This window comes from Odocoileus virginianus, chromosome 10 (genome assembly GCF_023699985.2).
Source record: "Odocoileus virginianus isolate 20LAN1187 ecotype Illinois chromosome 10, Ovbor_1.2, whole genome shotgun sequence".
Classification (NCBI taxonomy): Eukaryota; Metazoa; Chordata; class Mammalia; order Artiodactyla; family Cervidae; genus Odocoileus; species Odocoileus virginianus.
Window position 1 is genome coordinate 818,490 of NC_069683.1, and position 19,608 is coordinate 838,097.

At 39.7% G+C, this 19,608-nt stretch overlaps 1 long non-coding RNA gene across 4 annotated transcripts in view; it reads left to right on the top strand.

The window, feature by feature from the left end:
- Window positions 1–19,608, top strand: part of LOC110152202 (uncharacterized) — a 50,588-nt gene that overhangs the window by 16,485 nt on the left and 14,495 nt on the right. For all 4 annotated transcript variants that reach the window (XR_011489829.1, XR_011489830.1, XR_011489831.1 and 1 more), the window contains one exon: window positions 7,841–7,957. This is a non-coding gene — a long non-coding RNA (uncharacterized lncRNA). The remainder of the gene's footprint in view (window positions 1–7,840; window positions 7,958–19,608) is intronic.

A 19,608-nucleotide genomic window follows, 5' to 3' on the forward strand; every position in this document is an offset into this window, starting at 1 on the left:
GGGCATAAAGATGGAAAATGAAGAAAAATGGACACGAACTCAGAAAACCATCAGATGCCATCAACCACGTGTGTGCTCAGTTGCTCTGTCATGTCCAGCTCTTTGTGACTTCATGGACTGTATCCACCAGCTCCTCTGTCCATAGAATTCTCCTAGCAAGAATATTGAGGTGGGTTGCCATTTCCTACTCCAGGGGATCTTCCCAACCCAGGAATCAAACCCTCATCTCTTGCATTGGCAAGTGAATTCTTTACCACTGAGACACCTGGGAAGCTCACTATCAAGCATACGAACATATGTGTATAATAGAGATTCTCCCAAAGAGAAGAGAAAGTAAAAGGGACAGAAAGCATATTTGAAGAAATACTGGCAAAAAATTTTCCAACTTGATGAAAAAAAACTAAATGTTAAAGATGATCAATAGACTCCAAGTGGAATAAGCTTGAAAAAATCCACATATAGACTTACCAAAATTGAACTGATGAAACTCAAGAATAAAGAGAAAAATCTCAAAAGCAGCATTATAGCTGGCTTTATCAGAAATCATAGAAAGTTGAGGTAGTAGGATGACATTTTCAATGTTTGGGGGAGTGGGGGAAATGTCAAAAAATCTTTATCCAGGCAAACTATCCTTCCAAAATAAAGGAGACAGTAGCTTCCTACCACCACTTCTTCTCCTTTCATCTCTTCCTTTTTCAATCTTTTCACTGACATTCAGGGGGATGCTCACCATAATTTGGGGGGGGGGGGCGGTTAACATGAGTCTGCATCATAGAAAGGAGACCTTGAAGATTCCTGAGCACTTGCAGGATGATGGCACTTCTGAGTTGCTTGCCTTTAGGTGAGAGCTTCTGACCTTTCATAAAGATCCCCAGGCCTTTCCACTGCCTTCCTTCTAGATGCTGTCACTGAAAGATGAATCTGGGACCACTTCGGAGGACTGACTTTTGGAACCTCTGACCCTCCCTGCCTCCTCTTTGTTTTCTGAAGTCTCCAACGTATGAATGTGAAATTGAGAGAGGTCATCTTCCTGGAGACAATTTACACATGCAAAGAATATTGTGGATCAATAATATTAGACAAGATAAGAGTTTGTTGCAACTTTTTGCTGGTCTCTGGCACCACAGGCGCTTCACACATACACCTCAGTTGTGGCCACTGTACCCAAAGCTGTCTTGAGTGAGTATCCATCATGATGCCAAGACCTGGCTCCACCCAACTGTCTTCAGGCTCCAGTGCTGGACACCTCATACCAAACAGTAAGACAGGAACATAGCCCTGCCTGTCAGCAGACAGGCTGCCTAAAGCCGTACGAAGCTCACAGACACCTCAAAACACACAGCTGTTGTGGCCCTGCCTATCAGAGGGAAAAGACTCAGCACCACCCACCAGACTGCAGACACCAGTCCTTCCCACTCAGAAGACTACACAAGCTCCTGGACCAATCTTACCCAAGAGGGAACAGACAACAGAAGCAAGGGGAACTGTGACCACAGACAGTAATTCAGATAAAAATGAGAGGACAGAGAAATATGTTGCAGATGGAGTTGCAAGGTAAAAACCCACAAGAGCAAATAAATGAAGAGGAAATAGGCAATCTACCTGAAAAAGAATTCAGAGTAATATTAGTAAAGATGATCCAAGATCTCAGAAATACAATGGAGGCACAGATTGAGATGATACAAGAAATGTTTAACAAGGACCTGGAAGAACTAAAGAACAAACAAACAGTGATGTACAGCACAATAACTGAAATGAAAAATACACTAGAGGGAATCAATAGTAGAATAACTTAGGTAAAAATAATGGATAAGTGAGCTGCAAGACATAATGGTGGAGCAGGATAAAATGAAAAGAAATGAGGACAGTCTCAGAGACCTCTGGGACAACATTAACTGCACCAACATTAGAATTATAGGGGTCTCAGAAGGAGAAGAGAAAGAGAAGTGGTCTGAGAAAGCACTAGAAGTGGTTATAATCAAAAGCTTCCCTAACATGGGAAAGGAAATAGTCAACCCAGGAAGTGCAGAAGAGTCCTGGAAGTGCAGAGAGTCCCATATAGAATAAACCCAAGGAGAAACATATCGAGGCAAATATTAATCAAACAAACAAAAATTAAATACAAAGAAAAATATTAAAAGCAGCCAAGGAAAAGCAACAAATACCATACAAGGGATTCCCTGTAGGTTATCAGCTGATTTTTCAACAGAAACTCTGCAGACCAGAGGGGATGACATGATATATTTAGTGATGAAAGGGGAAAATCTTACAACCAAGATTACTCTACCCAGCAAGGATCTCATTAATATTCAATGGAGAAATCAAAAGCTTTACAGATAAGCAAAAGCTAAGAGAATTCAGCACCACCAATCCAGCTTTCCAACAAAAGCTAAAGGAACTTCTCTAGGTGGGAAACACAAGAGGAGGAAAAGACCTACAAGAACAAACCAAAACAATTAAGAAAATTCTAATAGGAACATACATACTGGTAATTTCCTGAAATGGATTAAATGTTCCAAACAAAAGAAAGATTGGCTCAGTGGATACAAGAATAAGACCCATTTATGTGATGTCTACAAGAGATCCACTTCAGACCTAGGGACACATACAGAATGAAAATGAGGGAATGGAAAAAGATATTGCATTGCATTTCAGCGCAAATGGAAATCATAAACATCAGAGCAAAAATAAATGAAATAGAGACTAAGAGAACAATGGAAAAGATCAATGAAATGAAAAGCTGGTTCTTTGAAAAGATAAACAACACTGATAAACATTTAGCCAGATGCAAGAAAAAAGTGGAGACGGCCCAAATCACTAAAATTAGAAAAGAAAAAGGAGAAGCTTAACAACTGACACCACAGAAGTACAAAGGATCATAAGAGACTGCTACAAGCAACTGTATGCCCACAAAATGGACAACCTGGGAGAAATGGACAAATTCTTAGAAAAGTACAACCTTATAAAGACTGAATCAGGAAGAAAAAGAAAATATGAGCAGACCAATCAGAAGTAATGGAATTGAAACTGATTAAAAATCTTCCAACAAACAAAAGTCCAGGACCACACGGGTTCACAGGCAAATTCTATCAAATACTTACAGAAGAGCTTACACCTATCCTTCTCAAACTCTTCAAAAAGATTACAGAGGGAAGAACACTCCCAAATTCATTCTACAAAGCCACCATCAGCCTGCTACCAAAACCAAAGATATCACACAAAAAAGAAAATTACAGGGTAATATCATTGATGAACACAAATGCAAAAACACTCAACAAAACACTAGCAAACTGAATCCAACAGCACATTGAAAGGATAATACACCATCAAGTGGGATTCATCCTAAGGAGTGCAAGGATTTTCAAGATACATATATCAATCAATGTGATACACCATATTAAGTTGAAAAATAAAAACCGTATGATCATCTTAATAGATGCAGAAAAAGCTTTTGACACAATTCAATACTCATTTATGATAAAAAACAAAAAAACTCTCCAGACAAGTGGGCAAAGAGGGAACCTACCTCAACATAATAAAGACCAAATATGACAAACCCATGGCAAGCATCATTCTCTATGGTGAAAAGCTGAAAGCATTTCCTGTAAGATCAGAAATAAGACAAGGGTGCCTGTCCACTCTTGCCACTGTTTTATTCAACATAGTTTTGGAAGTCCTAGCTATGGCAGTCAGAGGAGAAAAAGAAATAAAAGTAATCCAGTTGGAAAAGAAGTAAAACTGTCACTCTCTGCAGATGACATGATACTATACATAGAAAATCCTAAGGAGGCCACCAGAAAACTACTAGAGCTAATCAATGAATTTAGTAAAGTTAAAATTTAGTAATTCTGTGGGATATAAAATTAATACACAGAAACCTCTTGCATTCCTATACACTGTAAACAAAATATCAGAAAGAGAAATTAGGAAGACAATCCCATTTACCACTGCAACAGGAAGAATAAAATGACTATGAATAGACCTACCTAAGAAGGCAAAAAACTCATACTCAGAAAACTATAAGATAGTGATGAAAGAAACCAAATATGATTTGGATTGGAAAAATCAATATTATGAAAATGACTATACTACCCAAAGCAATCTACAAATTAAGTGCAGTGCCTATCAAATAACCAATGGCCATACAGCAAATTACCATTGGCTACCTATTTTACATATGGTAATGTAAGTTTCCATGTCACTCTCTCCATACATCTCACCCTCTCCTCCCCTCTCCCCATGTCCATAAGTCTATTTTATGTGGTTCAAGAAACTCAAACAGGGGCTCTGTATCAACCTAGAGGGGTGGAATGGGGAGGGAGATGGGAGGGAGGTTTAAAAGGGAGGGAATGTATGTATACCTATGGCTGATTCATGTTGAGGTTTGACAGAAAACAACAAAATTCTGTACAGCAATTATCCTTCAATTACAAAATAAATTCTAAAAAAAATAACCAATGGCACTTTTCATAGAATTAGAACAAAAAAGTTTAGCTTGTGTGGAAACAAAAAAGACCCCAAGCAGTCAAAGCAGTCTTGATAAAGATAAAAAGAACTGGAAGATTTAGGCTCCCTGACTTCAGGCTATACTACAAAGCTACGGTAATCAAGACAGTATGGCACTGGCACAAAAACAGAAATACAGATCAATGTAACAGGACAGAAAGCCCAGCAACAAACCCTCACACACAGCCACCTACTCTATGACAAGTCAAGAATATACGATGGAGAAAAGACAGCCTCTTCAATAAAAAGTGCTGGGAAAACTGCACAGCTACATGTAAAAAATGAAATTAGAACACTACCTAACACCATATGCAAAAATAACTCAAAATGGATTGAAGACCTAAATGTAAGACAAGACACTCTAAAACTCTTAGAGAAAAGTATAGGCAGAACACTCTTTGACATAAATCCCAGCAAGATCCTTTTTGACCCACCTCCTGGAGTAATGAAAATAAAAACAAAAATAAAGGGGGCCTAATTAAACTTAACAGCCTTTACACAGGCAAGAAAACCATAAACATTACTTAAAAGACAATGCTCAGAATGGGAGAAAATATTTGCAAACAAAGGATTAATCTTCAAAATATACAAGCAGTTCATGCAGTTCAATAGCAAAAAATAACAAACATCCTAGTCAAAAAAAAAAAAAATAAAAATGGGTGGAAGACCTAAACAGATGTTTCTTCAAAGAAGACATACAGGTAGCCAACAAACACATGAAAAGATGACCAACATTGCTCATTATGAGAGAAATGGAAATCAAAACTACAATGAGATATCATCTCCCACCAGTCAGAATGGCCGTCATCAAAAGTCTACAGGCAATAAATGCTGGAGAAGATATGAAGAAAAGGGAACCCTCTTGTAAATTCCTCTTAGGAAGGTAAATTGATACAACCACTATGGAAAACAGTATGGAGGTTCTTTTAAAAAAGACTAAAAATAAAACTGTCATATGACCCAGCAATCCCACCACTGGGCATATACCTTGAGAAAACCATAATTCAAGAAGACCACATGTACTTCGATGTCCATTGCAGCATTATTTACAATGGCCAAGACATGGAAGCAACCTAAATGTCCACTGACAGATGACTGGATAAAGAAGATGTGGAACATATATACAGTGGGATATTATTCAGTCATAAAAAGAGCAAAATTGGTCATTTGTAGTGATATGGATGAACCTAGAGTCTGTCAGCCAGAGTGAAGTAAGTCAGAGAAACACAAATATTGTATATTAATGCATATACATGGAATCTAAAAAAAAAATGGTACTGATGAACCTACTTGCAGGACAGGAATAGTACCCATATTAGAGGACAGACGTCCAAACAGTGGAGGAAGGAGGGTGGGATGGATTAAGAGAGTAGCACTGACGCATATACACGACCACACGTAGAATCTCTTGGGAACCTGCCGTATAGGCCAGGGAACTCAGCTCAGAGCTCCGCGATGACTCAGAGGGGTGGGATGGGAGGGGGACAGAGGCCCCAGAGGGAGGGGATGTGTGTACACGCGTAACTGAGTCCGGTTGTTGTACAGCAGAAACTACACAACACCTTAAAGCAAATATAGTCCAGTTTTAAAAATCAAGATTGAATTATATTTCTATACTATAATTTACTAAGCAGTGAGTTTTAATATCTAGATTATAAAAGTGAAATAATGAATACATTATTTCAATGTGATTGTCTTTTTAAAAGCAGATTTTTTTCCCAAAAGAATAAACTGAGATCACTGTATAACCATGTACAGCAACGTAGATAAACATATGATCTATCTGGTGAAATAAGTTTCATAATCTATTAGTTTTTCCTGCTCATTATCTAATTTATGTAACATAAAAATAAATCCTACTGATGCAAATTAGAACAATAAAATAGGAATAAGATAATGTCTCCTATAGACATATCACATCTTAGCACCTCTCTGACGTCATATATGAACAAAATGTAATTATGCAGCAACATTTTACATAGATACTGTCTTGAGTAAATAGTCTGAGAAGAATATGGCCTGAAACCCGAGTAGGCCAGCCCAGCAATGTAATTTCCCACTATTTTTCAAGATAAAACCCTAAATCTCTTATCTAGATAGCATATGTCTAACAATTTCCCTCAGCTCCCTTTTTTTGCCCTATAAAATGAACTGTGGCAAACTCCTGGAATATTAACTCTCTGTTAATCTGACCCTGGGAGGCACTCTGGATTTGCTTATAGTTAACCTCTTTCTAATATTCTATTCACATTTAACATGCACTTGTTTGTCTTCCTCATTAGTCTGAAAGCTCCTTGAGTTCAGAGACCATATCTTTTCTACCTCTTTATTCACAAAGAGCACAGTTTGCATGGTACAGATAAGACATTCAATAGTTACTGGTCTTTGAAGGAATAAATATGTAAATACTACAAAATCTGCTGCGATGCGGGAGCCCCATCTCGATTCCTGGCTTGGGCAGATCCCTGGAGAAGGGAGAGGCTGCCCGCTCCAGTTTCCATGGCCTTCCCTGGTGGCTCAGGCAGTAAAGAATCCGCCTGCCATGCGGGAGGCCTGGATTTGATCCCTGGGTTGGGAAGATGGCCTGGAGAAGGAAAAGCTACCCTCTCCAGTTTTCTTGCCTGGAGAAATCCATGGACAGAGGATCCTGGCCGGCTCTAGTCCATGGGGCTGCAAAAAGTCAGACAGGACTGAGTGACTTTCACTTTCACATCAAAAGTTCAGTCTTTTTAATGGCTGAGTAATATTCCATTGTGTATATGTACCACAGCTTCCTTATCTATTCGTCTGCTGATAAAGACCAATACAGTACACTAACACATATATATGGTATTTAGAAAGATGGTAGCATTAACCCTATATGCAAAACAGAAAAAGAGACACAGATGTACAGAACAGACTTTTGGACTCTGTGGGAGAAGGTGAGGGTAGGATGTTTTGAGAGAACAGCATCGAAACATGTATATTATCAAGGGTGAAACAGATCACCAGCCCAGGTTGGATGCATGAGACAAGTGCTCGGGGCTGGTGCACTGGGAAGACCCAGTGGGAGGGAGGTGGGAGCGGGGATCGGGATGGGGAATACATGTAAATCCATGGCTGATTCATGTCAATGTATGGCAAAAACCACTACAATATTGTAAAGTAATTAGCCTCCAACTAATAAAAATAAATGGGAAAAAAAAAGTTCAGTCTTATTGATATTCTGAAAAATCTGAAGTTTTGACTGTCCTTTTAATGACCTTACCATTCTGGAAAGATCAGAATTTATATAAATCTTCTACTTGAACATACTTAACTTCCAATGACCTAGTGATTCCTTGATCTATTTCAGATGACCTATTCTATAGTACTGAACATCTTGAGTGCCTGCAGTGCAGTGATCGGTCTGCTTTTACTATGTCTTGAATTTTTAATCTTTGCTTTAGCTAAAACTGCTGCTTGGCCACACGTAAGTACCAGGTTTCTATGAAAATTTCATCACAAATTTACAACTACTTTTTATTTTTAAAAATTTATTTTTGATTGAAGGATGATTGCTTTACAGTATTGTGTTGCTTTCTACCAAACATCAACATGAAATCAGCCATAGGTTTACCTATATCCCCTCCCACATCCCTCCCACCTCCTTCCCCATCCCACCCTTTTTTTAAAATATAAATCTATTTATTTCAGTTGGAGGCTAATTACTTTACAACATTGTATTGGTTTTGCCATACACTGACTTGACTCCTCCATGGGTGCACACGTGTCCCCATCCTGAACCACCTTCTCACCTCCCTCCCCATCCCCTCCCTCTGGGTCATCCCAGTGCGCCAGCCCCGAGCACCCTGTCTCATGCATCGAACCTGGACTGGCAATTCGTTTCAAGTATGATAATAAACACGTTTCAGTGCCATTCTCCCAAATCATCCCACGCTCGCCCTCTCCCACAGTCTAAAAGACTGTTCTATGCATCTGTGTCTCTTTTGCTGTCGCGCATACAGGGTTATCGTTACCATCTTTCTAAATTCCATATACATGCGTTAGTATACTGTATTGGTTTAGGAATACAGGCTATAGTTTGAGCTGTTTGTAGTAGGTGCATATGCAGAAGAGTAATGATGAAAGTCACCTCCGTATCTTGCATAGTGCTTACTTTGGTAAATCGCTCATCTACCAAAATCTTCTGCATATGCACCTACTATAAACACAGCTCAACCTGTAGCCTGTATTCCTAAACCTGCTGTTGCTAGTCACTAAGTTGTATCTGACTCTTTTGTGCCCTGTGAACTGTAGCCTTGCCAGGCTCCTCTGCCCATGGGATTTCAAGAATACTTGAGTGGGTTGGCATTTTCTTCTCCAGGGGATCTTCCCAATGCAGGGACTGGACCTGCATCTTCTGAACTGGCCAGTGGATAATCTACCACTGAGCCACCAGGGACACTCACACTCCTAAACCTCAGATCACCCGAAACCTCAAGTAACCACATGGAATGTGCCATAAACATTAACAGATATATCTCGAGAAGTAACCACATGGAGTGTGTCATAAACATTAACAGATATATCTCGAGAAGTAACCACATGGAGTGTGTCATAAACATTAACAGATATATCTCGAGTGACTTAGCATTATATTGAATTCCAGCCCCGCCTTGTAACCAAGATAGTTTTATGATAAGTAGTTCAGTTCCTCTCAGCTACCTGCATCTCTGAGGCCAACTTTCTCAGGCCTCAGAAGATCAAGGAAATTATAGCAAGATTTGATCTTCAGTGAAGGAAATAACATCCTATGTACTTGCAATATCCAAGAATTTACGTTCAGTATCAGGGCTGTATATATTTTGTCAATATAGTCTATAGACAGAATAAAACTGAATTCTGTAGATGCAAGTAGTCTGGAATACAGGTGTACGCGGTCCTGTATGCACATGACTGTGGACATGTTTGCATTGCCTGCTTTGTGTCTGTGGGTCAGCAGGCCTGTGTGAGTCTGTGTAAGTGTGTTTGTGTTTGCAGTTCAGTATCCATGTATATCTGTTTCAAAGCATGTGGGACGTTGGGCAGACATACATGCTCTTATCTGTATAGGTTTGTTGCTATTCAGAGGAGAAGCTAAGAGGGCAAAGAAGATGGAACTCAGTCCTAAGCAAGTTGTGTAGGAACTGAAGCCTTCTCTGTAGATTCCCTCTTCTGCTCTATCCCATCTACCCAGGGCATGACAGAGGTCGAAACAGCTGGGCCTTTAACCAAGACCTGGAAACCAACTTTTCTGAATAGAGCCCATTGGATATTGCCTGTTTTTTTCAGCACGCTCTCCTTACTTCAAAATCCCAAACTCTTGAGTAATTAACTAGTTCCAAAGCTTATGTTAGTTTGCATTTTGCTGAATTTTTCTTATTTCTACATAATGAAAATGGCTACAGTAATTGGCATAGCAGACTTCCTCAGGGAATGACTTATGTCTGATTCACTTTAAGAAACAACTTTAAGAAATGTTAAACTACTGGCTAAGGGCCACAGGGCTGGTCCTTTGCTGAACTTGTCAGCATGGCCATCCTGATGAACTAATCCGGATGGCCTAAATTCCAAATTACTTCACTACATGAAATTGAACCTTAAGAGAAATCAATTAAATGGCACATGTCAGGATGGCCATCCTGAAGAACTAATCAGGATGGCCTAAATTCCAAATTATTTCACTACATGAAATTGAACCTTAAGAGAAATCAATTAAATGGCACATCAAAGAACTGTCTTATTGGTGTACAGGATGTTAATATTTTATGATGCTTACCCTGAAGGAAAACTTAAAGTGAAATTGTAAATAAATGTAAACCTCTAGATATTGCTTCAGACTATTTTTGCATAATAAGAATGTTTGTTTTACTGGATTGGAGTACAATCACAATCAAACTGTTTCATTTTTCCAATTCATCTCTTGAACCTCCATTGTTCATATTAGCAATAAATCTGAGATTTCGTTGAGGCCCAATCCCTGTTTATACTCTCAAGTTACTCAAGAACTTGGGAGCCTTAAGTTCAATATTGACTCTATACCTCTAGTTGATACAATCCTGGAACATCTTAGGAGTCCTCCAGCATACCTGTAGTTTCCACTGTCATGGCTTCAGTTCAGTTCAGTCACTCAGTCGTGTCCGACTCTTTGCAACCCCATGGACTGCAGCACGCCAGGTTTCCCTGTCCATCACCAACTCCCAGAGCTTGCTCAAAACATGTCCATCGAGTCAGTGATGCCATCCAGCCATTTCATCCTCTGTCATCCCCTTCTCCTCCTGCCTTCAATCTTTCCCACCATCAGGGACTTTTCCAATGAGTCAGTTCTTCACATCAAGTAGCCAAAATATTACAGCTTCAGCTTCAACATCAGTGCTTCCAATGACCATTCAGGACTGATTCCTTTTAGGATTGACTGGTTGGATCACCTTGCTGTCCAAGGAACTCGTAAGAGTCTTCTCCAACACCACAGTTCTTCAGCACTCAGCTCTCTTTATAGTCCAACTCTCACATCCATACATGACTACTGGAAAAACTATACCTTTGACTATATGGACCTTTGTCAATAAAGTAATGTCTCTGCTTTTCAATATGCTGTCTAGTTTGTCATAGCTTTTCTTCTTGGAGCAAGTATCTTTAAATTTCACAGCTGTAGTCACCAACTGCAGTGATTTTAGAGCCCAAGAAAATGAAATCTGTCACTGTTCCCATTGTTTCCCCATCTATTTGCCATGAAGTGATGGGACCAGAAGCCATGAATATTAGTTTTTTGAATGTTGAGTTTTAAGCCAGCTTTTTCACTCTCCTATTTCACTTTCATCAAGATGCCCTTTAGTTGCTCTTCACTTTCTGCTATAAGGGTGGTGTCATCTGCATATCTGAGGTTATTAATATTTCTCCCAGCAATCTTGATTCCAGCTCATGCTCAATCCAGCCCAGCATTTCACATGATGTGCTCTGCATATAAGTTAAATAAGGAGGGTGACAATATTCAGCCTTGAATATTGCCCTTTCCAGATTTGGAACCAGTCTGTTCCATGTCTGGTTCTAACTGTTGCATCTTGACCTGTCTACAGATTTCTCAGGAGGCAAGTAAGGTGGTCTGGTATTCCCATCTCTTCAAGGATTTTCCACAGTTTGTTGTCATCCACACAGTCAAAGGCTTTAGCAGTCAATGAAGAAGAAGTAGATGTTCTTCTGGAATTATCTTGCTTTTTCTATGATCCAACAGATGTTCGCAATTTGACCTCTGATTCCTCTGCCTTTTCTAAATCCAGCTTGAACATCTGGAAGTTCTCAGTTCATGTACTGTAGAAACCTAGCTTGGAGAATTTTGAGCATTACTAGTGTGTGAGATGAGTGCAATTGTGTGGTAGTTTGAACAGTCTTTGGCATTGCCTTTCTTTGGGATTGGGATGAAAACTGACCTTTTCCAATCCTGTGACCACTACTGAGTTTTCCAAAATTGTTGGCATATTGAGTGCAGCACTTTCACAGCATCATCTTTTAGGATTTGAAATAGTTCAGCTAGAATTCCATCACCTCCATTAGCTTTGTTCGTAGTGATGCTTCCTAAGGTCCACTTGACTTCACATTCCAGGACGTCTGGCTCTAGGTGAGTGATCACACCATTGTGGTTATCTGTGACATGAAATCTTTTTTGTATAGTTCTTCTGTGTATTCTTGCCACCTCTTCTTAATCTCTTCTGCTTCTGTTAGGTCCATACCATTTCTGTCCTTTATTGTGTCCATTTTTGCATGAAATGTTCCTTGGTATCTCTAATTTTCTTGAAGAGATCTCTAGTCTTTCCCATTCAATTGTTTTCCTCTATTTTTTTGCATTGATCACTGAGGAAGGCTTTCTTATCTCTCCTTGCTATTCTTTGGAACTCTGCATTCAAGTGGGTATATCTTCCCGTTTCTCCTTTGCCTTTCACTTCTCTTCTTTTCATAGCTATTTGTAAGGCCTCCTCAGACAGCCATTTTGCCTTTTATACTGTATTTCTTTTTCTTGGGGATAGTCTTGATCTCTGTCTCTTGTACAATGTCACAAACCTCTGTCCACAGTTCTTCAGGCACTCTATCAGATCTAATCCCTTGAATCTATTTGTCACTTCCACTGTATAATTGTAAGGGATTTGATTTAGGTCATACCTGAATGATTTAGTGGTTTTCCCTACCTTCTTCAATTTAAGTCTGAATTTTACAATAAGGAGTTCATGATCTGAGCCACACTCAGCTCCTGGTCTTGCTTTTTTCTGACTGTATAGAGCTTCTCCATCTCCAACTGCAAAGAATATAATCAATCTGATTTCAGTATTGACCATCTGGTGATGTCCATGAGTAGAGTCTTCTCTTGTGTTGTTGGGTGATGGTGTTTGCTGTGACCAGTGTGTTGTCTTGGCAAGACTCTCTTAGCCTTTCCCCTGCTTCATTTTGTTCTCCAAGGGCAAACTTCCCTGTTACTCCAGGGATCTCTTGACTTCCTAGTTTTGCATTCCAGCCCCCTATAATGAAAATGACATCTTTTCTTGGTTATAGTTCGAGAAGATCTTGTATGTCTTCATAGAACCGTTCAACTTCAACTTCTTCAGCTTCACTGGTCGGGGTATTGGTTTGGATTACCAGGATATTGAATGGTTTGCCTTGGAAACAAACAGAGATTATTCTGTCATGTTTGAGATTGCACCAGAGTACTGCAGTTTGGACTCTCTTGTTGACTATGAGGGCTACTCCATTTCTTCTAAGGGATTCTGGCCCACAGTAAGTAGATAAAATGATCATCTGAGTTAAATTTACCCATTCTGATTCATTTTAGTTCACTGATTCCTAAAACATCAGTGTTCACTCTTGTCATCTTCTGTTTGACCACTCAATTTATCTTCATCTGAAGTCATGGTTTCAGATACTATTAAATGGTGCCAATATTGAAAACTGATCCCCATAACCCATGGTGGCCTTGTCACAAGGGTCCTTCAGGTTTTGGTTTTCAGAATTACAGATTCTATATTCTTGTTTCCAACCCAAATATCTCACAAGGATATGGGTCTATTCCACCTACCCCCAACACATAAGTCCTTGTGTTGAGCCTAAGTCACCTCTTTCTTCACTGCGACTTCCTCCTTATGACCCTTTTCTAACAACAGGCCTGATTTCAAACATCTCTCCATTAAAAAAAATTCTGTAACACTGAACCTCAAATGTCTCAATTCCATCTTCTTCAGAAGTCCATTAGCCTCAGTGAAAAACCCAACAACAGAGCAAACACAATGATTCTTCTTATTCATCTGGTGAAATCTGTTACCTTAAAATCATCCTCGGAGGAGGAGCCAAGACGGCGGAGGGACAGGACGGGGAGACCACTTTCTCCCCCACAAATTCATCGAAAGAACAATTGAACGCTGAGCAAACTTCACAAAACAACTAATGATCGCTAGCTGAGGACATCAGGCGCCCAGAAAAGCAGCCCATTGTCTTCGAAAGGAGGTAGGACAAAATATAAAAGATAAAAAGAGAGACAAAAGAGTTAGGGGCGGAGATCAGTCCCAGGAAGGGAGTCTAAATAGAGGAAGTTTCCAAACACCAGGAAACCCTCGCACTGGCGGGTCTGGGGGAAGTTTTCGAATCTCAGAGGGCAACTTAACTGGGAGGAAAAATAAAACCCACAGATTACGTGCCTAGTAGCAACTCCCAGCAGAAAAGTACCCCCAGACGCCCGCATCCGCCACCAGCAAGTGGGGGCAGAACAGAGAGGAGCGGGCGGCATTGCTTAGGGTAAGGACCGGGCCTGAGCGCCCTGAGGGCAATCGGAGGGAGCTTTTGTGAGACAGCAACTTAAACTGTGGGATAGCAAAAGAGAGAGAAAAAATTAACCAGCCCGAACACACTGCCAGCCGTTTGCAGAACAAAGGGTCTGAGCAAGTCCAGAGGAGCTAGCCGGCTCTGGACCGGCCCATCCCCTCCGGAGGCAGGAGGCAGGGGGCAGGGAAAGGGGCAAACTCGGCCCCAGAGACGGCATCCCTACCACACTGCAAACAGGCTCCAAGTTTCTAACCAAAGAAGTCCTGAGATTCTGGATGGTCGACATCCGCTGGGAGGGTCACGGCTAAACACAAGGCGCACGCACCCGCCTGGTGCGCGCGGAAACTGAGGCTGGGGCCACAGAGGGGAGAAGGCGCACCGCACCCGGGGAGAGTGCGCCTGTCAAGCTCCTGGCTGCCTGAGCTGCTCGGGCCGGGGAAGGCACAAAACGCAGTCACAACCGAGTCCGCGCTTTTGTGGAATACCCGAAAACTGGAAACACACGCAATGGAGGGCACGCTCCATATAGAGCAGCCGGGAGCCTGAGCAGTGTAGACGGCGAAAGCACAGACACCCGTGAGCGAGGGCAAGCCCAGTGTGGACGGAACACTGTGAGTGCTCCCCACACACAGTGATATCTGCCTGCACCGCCCCTCCCTCCCCGCAGCAGGACTGAACTAGCAAACCTGAACAAGAGACCACCTCCGCCCGCCTGTGTCAGGGTGGAAATTAGACACTGAAGCGACCGGCAAACAGAAGCCAAACAAAGGGAACCGCTTCAGAAGGGACCGTGCAACAGATTAAAATCCCTGTAGGTAACATGACTACACTGGAAGGGCCTATAGATATCGAGAAGACTAAGCTGGAAAGAGGAGCTATCTGAAACTGAACCGAACCCACACTGACTGCAACAGCTCCAGAGAAATTCCTAGATATATTTTTACTTTTTTTTTTTAATTAAATTTTTTTCTTTTCTTTTTTATTTATTCTCTTTTATTTTCTTTTTAAATTCCCTATTACTCCCCCATTACTCCTTAACTTTCATTTTCATATATTTTTATGATTTTTTTAATTAGGAAAAAAATTTTTTTTCTGTCTTTTTTTTTTGTTCTTTTTTTTTCTCTTATTTTCTTTTAAAGTTCTCTATTACTCCTCTAATACTCCTTAATTTTCATTTTCATTTCACTATAACCTTGCAAAATAAAAAGGAGAAGCCCTATTTTTAAACTGAACTTCATATATATCTCTAAAATTTTTTGTTTTTGTTTTTAATATTGTATTTTTTCTAAATTTTTTATTTTTCCATTTATTTTTATTAGTTGGAGGCTAATTACTTTACAGCATTGCAGTGGTTTTTGTCATACATTGAATTAGCCATGGATTTACACGTATTCCCCATCCCGGTCCCCCCTCCCACCTCCCTCTCCACCCCATCCCTCTGGGTCTTCCCAGTGCACCAGGCCTGAGCACTTGTCTCATGCATCCAACCTGGGCTGGTGATCTGTTTCACCCTAGATATACATGTTTCGATGCTGTTCTCTTGAAACATCCCACCCCCGCGTTCTCCCATAGAGTCCACAAGTCTGTTCTATACATCTGAGTCTCTTTTTCTTTTTTTGCATATATGGTTATCGTTACCATCTTTCTAAATTCCATATATATGTGTTAGTATACTGTAATGGTCTTTATCTTTCTGGCTTACTTCGCTCTGTATAATGGGCTCCAGTTTCACCCATCTCATTAGAACTGATTCAAATGAATTCTTTTTAACGGCTGAGTAGTATTCCATGGTGTATATGTACCACAGCTTCCTCATCCATTCATCTGCTGATGGGCATCTAGGTTGCTTCCATGTCCTGGCAATTATAAACAGTGCTGCGATGAACATTGGGGTGCACGTGTCTCTTTCAGATCTGGTTTCCTTGGTGTGTATGCCCAGAAGTGGGATTGCTGGGTCATATGGCAGTTCTATTTCCAGTTTTTTAAGAAATCTCCACACTGTTTTCCATAGCGGCTGTACTAGTTTGCATTCCCACCAACAGTGTAAGAGGGTTCCCTTTTCTCCACACCCTCTCCAGCATTTATTGCTTGTAGACTTTTGGATAGCAGCCATCCTGACTGGCGTATAATGGTACCTCATTGTGGTTTTGATTTGCATTTCTCTGATAATGAGTGATGTTGAGCATCTTTTCATGTGTTTTTTTGCCATCCGTATGTCTTCCGTGGAGAAATGTCTGTTTAGTTCTTTGGCCCATTTTTTGATTGGGTCATTTATTTTTCTGGAGTTGAGCTGGAGGAGTTGCTTGTATATTTTTGAAATTAATCCTTTGTCTGTTGCTTCATTTGCTATTATTTTCTCCCAATCTGAGGGCTGTCTTTTCACCTTACTTATAGTTTCCTTTGTTGTACAAAAGCTTTTAAGTTTCATTAGGTCCCATTTGTTTATTTTTGCTTTTGTTTCTAAAATTCTGGGATGTGGGTCATAGAGGATCCTGCTGTGATTTATGTCGGAGAGTGTTTTGCCTATGTTCTCCTCTAGGAGTTTTATAGTTTCTGGTCTTACATTTAGATCTTTAATCCATTTTGAGTTTATTTTTGTGTATGGTGTTAGAAAGTGTTCTAGTTTCATTCTTTTACAGGTGGTTGACCAGTTTTCCCAGCACCACTTGTTAAAGAGGTTGTCTTTTTTCCATTGTATATCCTTGCCTCCTTTGTCGAAGATAAGGTGACCATAGGTTCGTGGATTTATCTCTGGGCTTTCTATTCTGTTCCATTGATCTATATTTCTGTCTTTGTGCCAGTACCATACTGTCTTGATGACTGTGGCTTTGTAGTAGAGTCTGAAGACAGGCAGATTGATTCCTCCAGTTCCATTCTTCTTTCTCAAGATTACTTTGGCTATTCGAGGTTTCTTGTATTTCCATACAAATTGTGAAATTATTTGTTCTAGTTCTGTGAAAAATACCGTTGGTAGTTTGATAGGGATTGCATTGAATCTATAGATTGCTTTGGGTAGTATAGCCATTTTGACAATATTGATTCTTCCAATCCATGAACACGGTATATTTCTCCATCTGTTTGTGTCCTCTTTGATTTCTTTCATCAGTGTTTTATAGTTTTCTATGTATAGGTCTTTTGTTTCTTTAGGTAGATATACTCCTAAGTATTTTATTCTTTTTGTTGCAATGGTGAATGGTATCGTTTCCTTAATTTCTCTTTCTGTTTTCTCCTTGTTAGTGTATAGGAATGCAAGAGATTTCTGTGTGTTAATTTTATATCCTGCAACTTTACTGTATTCATTGATTAGCTCTAGTAATTTTCTGGTAGAGTCTTTAGGGTTTTCTATGTAGAGGATCATGTCATCTGCAAACAGAGAGAGTTTCACTTCGTCTTTTCCTATCTGGATTCCTTTTACTTCTTTTTCTGCCCTGATTGCTGTGGCCAACACTTCCAAAATTATGTTGAATAGTAGTGGTGAGAGTGGGCACCCTTGTCTTGTTCCTGATTTCAGGGGAAATGCTTTCAATTTTTCACCATTGAGGGTGATGCTTGCTGTGGGTTTGTCATATATAGCTTTTATTATGTTGAGGTATGTTCCTTCTATTCCTGCTTTCTGGAGAGTTTTAATCATAAATGGATGTTGAATTTTGTCAAAGGCTTTCTGCATCTATTGAGATAATCATATGGTTTTTATCTGTCAATTTGTTAATGTGGTGTATTACATTGATTGATTTGCGGATATTAAAGAATCCTTGCATTCCTGGGATAAAGCCCACTTGGTCATGGTGTATGATTTTTTTAATATGTTGTTGGATTCTGTTTGCTAGAATTTTGTTAAGGATTTTTGTGTCTATGTTCATCAGTGATATTGGCCTGTAGTTCTCTTTTTTTGTGGCATCTTTGTCTGGTTTTGGAATTAGGGTGATGGTGGCCTCATAGAATGAGTTTGGAAGTTTACCTTCTTCTGCAATTTTCTGGAAGAGTTTGAGTAAGATAGGTGTTAGCTCTTCCCTAAATTTTTGGTAGAATTCAGCTGTGAAGCCATCTGGTCCTGGGCTTTTGTTTGCTGGAAGATTTCTGATTACAGTTTCGATTTCCTTGCTTGTGATGGGTTTGTTAAGATCTTCTATTTCTTCCTGGTTCAGTTTTGGAAAGTTATACTTCTCTAAGAACTTGTCCATTTCTTCCAAGTTGTCCATTTTATTGGCATAGAGCTGCTGGTAGTAGTCTCTTATGATCCTTTGTATTTCAGTGTTGTCTGTTGTGATCTCTCCATTTTCGTTTCTAATTTTGTTAATTTGGTTCTTCTCCCTTTGTTTCTTAATGAGTCTTGCTAATGGTTTGCCAATTTTGTTTATTTTTTCAAAAAACCAGCTTTTAGCTTTGTTGATTTTTGCTATGGTCTCTTTAGTTTCTTTTGCATTTATTTCTGCCCTAATTTTTAAGATTTCTTTCCTTCTACTAACCCTGGGGTTCTTCATTTCTTCCTTCTCTAGTTGCTTTAGGTGTAGAGTTAGGTTATTTATTTGAATTTTTTCTTGTTTCTTGAGGTAGGCCTGTAATGCTATGAATCTTCCCCTTAGCACTGCTTTTACAGTGTCCCATAGGTTTTGGGTTGTTGTGTTTTCATTTTCATTCATTTCTATGCATGTTTTGATTTCTTTTTTGATTTCTTCTATGATTTGTTGGTTATTCAGAAGCGTGTTGTTTAGCCTCCATATGTTTGAATTTTTAATAATTTTTTTCCTGTAATTGACATCCAGTCTTACTGCACTGTGGTCAGAAAAGATGACTGGAATAATTTCAATTTTTTTGAATTTACCAAGACTAGATTTATGGCCTATGATGTGATCTATTCTGGAGAAGGTTCCGTGTGCACTTGAGAAAAAGGTGAAGTTGATTGTTTTGGGGTGAAACGTCCTATAGATGTCAATAAGGTCTAGCTGGTCCATTGTGTCCTTTAAAGTTTGTGTTTCCTTGTTCATTTTCTGTTTAGTTGATCTATCCATAGTTGTGAGTGGGGTATTAAAGTCTCCTACTATTATTGTGATACTATTAATTTCCTCTTTCATACTCGTTAGCGTTTGCCTTACATATTGCGGTTCTCCTATGTTGGGTGCATATATATTTATAATTGTTATATCTTCTTCTTGGATTGATCCTTTGATCATTATGTAGTGTCCATCTTTGTCTCTTTTCACAGACTTAATTTGAAAGTCTATTTTATCTGATATGAGTATTGCGACTCCTGCTTTCTTTTGGTCTCCGTTTGCGTGGAATATTTTTTTCCAGCCCTTCACT